A 5000-nucleotide genomic window follows, 5' to 3' on the forward strand; every position below is an offset into this window, starting at 1 on the left:
TGTGGTCTTGTCCTCCTCAGACTCCCAGCTGCTCCCCTTGACAGAGCCCACCACTGATGGGGAGATCTACTTTTGCTGATGTCCCCCTGTGCCCTACAACTGCCCCCACACTGCCCCGCCACCAGCCACAGCAGGACGGACCCCCTGTACTTCACCTCTCTATTACCCCATGCGTATCCCCTCTGAGGGGGTAAAGTGAGGGAGAGTGGAAGGTACCTCCAGGGATGTTGCCCTTTGCAGTCGTGGCCCGACCTCTCACCCATCTCATCTGCCACATCCTGGAAGTCTATGCACAACCAGAAACACACACACTCACGCCCCACTGTGTCTGTGTGTGTGTGTGTGTGTGTGTGTGTGTGTGTTTAGAGAGGCTGGCGGGTTTGTTCTCCTGCTCTGTGGTCAGAGCTTGAGTTCTCAAGCTCTGTGCCAAATACTCAGGCGTGGGCCAGGCTGTTTAAGATTCGAAAACTAGATAATTATGAATAACAGCCTGATCATTTCAGCCACAGAAAATGTCTTTGCTTAAAGCCCTGTATGGTTATCTTCAGCCCACATCCGGCCCTGATGCAGCCCTGGTCTCAGCCACATCTGCCCCAGAACTCCTATCTGGGACACAGCTTGCTGGCTGATTCGGCACCCGCTCACCCGTGTCGTCAAGGAACTAATAAACCCGCAAAAAGCAAAGCAAACAAACAAACGCAACAAACAGAGCAACAGAGCGGACTTCAGTGCTTCAGACTTCAGTGCTGTGTTTAAGATGCAGTGTGTGATGTGGGACTGAGCAGGCGTTCCCTGACTCAGCGGCTTGGACAGCGCGCCCAAGAGATGCTCCACTTTCCCCCAGAACCTCCCCACTCCCCTTCACACACACACACACACACACACACACACACACACACACACACACACACACACACACACACATCCAGCGTTTGATGCTCCTACAGTCATTTCAATTGATGTGATAATGCTGAATAGTTCAAAAGCTTGTGCACTGCAGATGACGTGCGTTTCACAGTGTGTTCAAAGTCAGCTCTTCTGTTCTTTTCCGTTCTGTCATCAGTGTTGCACTACATGCCAATAAGTAATCACATTATGGTCACCGTCGTCCTCGTGATGCCCGTGTCTCTTCATGTTGCGTATAGCCTCACGTTCCGGTGCCCCATGCACCTATGTTCCCTATGTAGACTTTAATGCCACTTACTGTACCTACCTGACTTTGCACCGCTGATTGCAAAATACATTACGTTGTACGAGGATAGCTGCCGCTGATTCCGACTCAGTCTAACTCAATCTAATTTTTAATCAGCACATTTCAGCCGAAATGGTTTCATGCCTGGGAGCACTTTAAACAGCCACTTACTACTTGTGAAGATGTTCTCATCTTCACACGGGCAGAGTGATGATCTAGTTTACTCCCACAGATTAATCAAAGGGATTACGGACTGATAATCAGCCAGGGAATCCCAGAAGGATTTCTTAGACTGTGTTAGCAGCCTACCTTACATTTGACTTCCCTGCAGTGTTTTGGGAGTAACTTTTGATAAATGATCCCTTGACTTGTAATCACATACAGTAAATGAACTACAGGTAAGCCAAGGGCTTTCACACGAAAATGAATAGATGCCCTCTTCATAATTACACAAGGAAAGAGGAAAAAATGAACCATTTGGGTGATTTCTGAGAGCAGGGCTGAACCTGTACAGTATATAGAGAGGTACATTATTGATGACTCTACCTGCAGGTCAGGTATTCCCCCGATAGCGGCCAACTATAGAAGCAGAACCAGGCCGGATGCGGGCCGGTTCTAGTACAGAGTCCGCCATCTGATCTGTACCACTAATGCAAGAACCTCAGAATGTTCTTTACGCCACAGCACCCATATGCTGAGGCATTTCACCTTTATTTGGTTAGAGATTATACTAGACCCCTCACTCCTTCACCCTATTCAAAGCTTTCTAACGTCCTGAGCAGTTAACGTCTCTCTCTCTCTCTCTCACTAATCGATGTTGTTGTTGTTGTTGTGTTGTTTTTCTTTATCCATGACAACAATGTTGTGAGTGGACGGGGCTTTGATCCCGAGAGGAAAAGACTGTTCTGGAAAGCCCCAGAGTTCCTGTCCCCAGAGGGAGACGCTTGTCCTTTTGTGTTCCCCCACCAGGGGGCAGTGGTGAGCCCCATATGTCTCATGTGATTTGTGTCCCCCCCCCCCCTCCCCCTGGCGTCTGACTGAAGTTTGAGCCACTGTTGACCATCCTCTTCAGGTGGTTTCAGTACTGAAACATCTGCATCGTCCCGATAAGCAGACCGCCACAATGACCAGAGACTTCACAAGAATACTGTACTTTAAAAAATATAGACATATACTGTATTTCATGTATATGTGAACAATCATAAGTTTGGCCTTTGCTTACAGGAGTTTTCTGTAGGAGACAAATCAAGTCAGATCAACTCAAATCAATAGTTTTCTTTCGTAGAGTGCTCATGTTAGTGGTATTCTGTGGAGTCTGTCAAAAAGGATTTAAATGTAATAGCCTTAAAAACAGAAAATAAAGAATGCACTAAAGTCAATCCAGCATTTTCTCAGGAGGTCTTTGGTAAAAAAAAAAAATTAAAAACTGTAGCCTCCCCCTGCTTTGACAGCAAGGAGTTATTTTTATGAAAGTACAATTTCATTTTATTTGTTTGTTTCCTTGCCGATTAATGTATAAAAAGGGCAGAAACTAAATGTAAAATGTACATATGAACTGTGTATAAATTTTAATGTAAAAGTATGATTTTGTTTGTTTGTTTGTTTTGTTTGTGATTGACATCAATATTTTGTAATGAGGCTTATTTATCGATGATCCCCATGGTTTGAATGCTAAAAATGTACAGTTATATTTCGCTCATATTAAAAACATTATGATGCAAAAAGATGAGATGAGGTTTTTTTTAACATATTTGAAAGCAATTCAAATTACCTTCTAATTTGTGAATAACTGGGACAAAAAGTTTGCATCAGTGGAATGGATTATGGTATTCTATTCATTTTAGAATGCATGTCTTTATGTTTCTGTGTAGAACTATATTATGTTGGTCTAGCAGGAGTACTAGTCTATGTACTTTGTTGTGTGTGTGAGTGTGAAGGCATTGTGTTGTGTCTTCGCCTAAGGACACACCAAGAGGAGAGTTGGATGAAGATGAAACACTGTGTATGTGTGTGTGTGTGTGTGTGTGCGCGCGGGCGCGCGTGTGTGTTTGTGTGCACGTGCAGATGGACTCTTTTCATCTGGGGAGTGTGGGGATGTAAGTGGTTAGCTGGCATGCTGCTTGATTTGCGTAGCTGAATGTCCGAGAGTCACAGAGACACTTGTCATTGAAGGGCTCAGTTTCAGACCCTCCCAGAGAAGAGAGAGGAAAGGAGGAAGAGGAAGTATAGAAAAGAGAGAAGGGGTGATAGAGGATAGGAGGAGGAAGAGAGGAAAATAGGAAGAAGATATAGAAAGGAGAGAAGAGGTGATAAGAGAGGAGAGGAGGAGGAAGAGGGATGCAAGAGAGGAAGAGAAAAAGCAGAGGAAGAGGAGAGAAAAGGAGGACAGCTGAGCTCAGACAGGTTTAGAAGAAGATAATGGGGAAGGGAGATGGAGAGAGTGAGAGGCAACAAGGAGGAAAAGAAAAAGGAGGATGACATGGAAAAGGAGAGCTAATGGGGAGGAAGATAGTGGGAGGATAAGACTCCAGTGAGCTGATACAGAGGAGGAAGGGAAGAAAGAGAGAGAGAGAGTGGAAGAAGAGGAGGAACAAAGAGTAGAGGAGAGAAGAGTGGCATCACTGATGTCTAGCAGTCTCATGCTGCCGTGAGCCCTATAGCAGCTCAACTGACTGTGAACTAGAGCATTAGCAGACAAGACAAACACTCCAGCACTCCTTCCTTCAGGGCGGCGGCTCCAGCTCCAGCGGATCCAGAGTAGACGCAGCAGGTGAGCGGAGGAGGGCTTCCCAATCAGGTCGCGCTCGCTCGCTCCTGGTGTCTCACAGAGGCGGATGCCACTTCGCCACTCTAAGATGCTCTCCCGTCTGCAGACAACTCTTTGAAATTGTGAACTAGACGCCGTGCCTCAAACATAAACGCTATTGGCTACCAGCCCGTCTAATAAATAAGCTTCAGCTCAAACTTTCTGATTTCCTCATGCTTTTAGCCGAAGACTCAGAATCCTCTATTGAACCCGACTGCCTTCAGGAAGTGTGTGTGTGTGTGTGTATATGTGTGTGTGAACCTGACTGCCTTCAGAAAGTGCCTGGGCAACTTGAGAAATCACCAATACTGCTAATAATGCTATAATCATTCCCACCCACATGTGGTTCATAGAGACTAGAAACCTGGAGGCCTGTCTTCCAGCACATCACTGGATGTAGGGAGCATGTGGTGTCTGGATTGGTTAGAAGTGTGTGTGTGTGTGCATACTGTTCCCAAGAGCTTTTGATGCCTGGTGGTAAATCCAAGTAAGAAGGGAAATTTACAGGCCATGAATTACAGCAAAATGTTCACTTTAACCTCACATTTAAAGCAGCAAAGATGGAGACTAGAAAAAAACAAGGCCAGTTGTGCTACCTCACACACACACACACCACCCTCTGTACTGTAGTCTTCATCATAGGGCTCTTCCACTTCAAAGCTTCCTGAATCAGACCGCACTAACAAGCTCAGATGGGATAAATTGGGGGAAGAGTCCACATCGGCAAACCACAGAAAACTTTGTCATGCATATCCGCATAGGTTTTTTCACTGGTATCATCCAATGGATAAATATATTATACACTCACAGGCAATGCCACCCCACCTCACACACACACACACACACCAGTAGAGCAGACTCCCACAGGCCACAATGCAGTGTGATACCTGGGAGAGCTCTTCACATCCCCATCTCATAGTGAAGCACACCGAACCATAAATGTTTGTGACGACTCCCTGTTGTATTTATGGTTTGTCACTGCGGGAGAATTCCTCCCGCAAT

The 5000-nt window shown here is 45.8% G+C and overlaps 1 protein-coding gene across 1 annotated transcript in view; it reads left to right on the forward strand.

Annotated features, from left to right (window-relative positions):
• The window catches only part of LOC125286872 (A-kinase anchor protein 13), a 75070-nt gene that overhangs the window by 69811 nt on the left and 259 nt on the right, over positions 1–5000 (forward strand). The window lies entirely within an intron of this gene.

This window comes from Alosa alosa, chromosome 21, assembly GCF_017589495.1.
Source record: "Alosa alosa isolate M-15738 ecotype Scorff River chromosome 21, AALO_Geno_1.1, whole genome shotgun sequence".
Classification (NCBI taxonomy): domain Eukaryota; kingdom Metazoa; phylum Chordata; class Actinopteri; order Clupeiformes; family Clupeidae; genus Alosa; species Alosa alosa.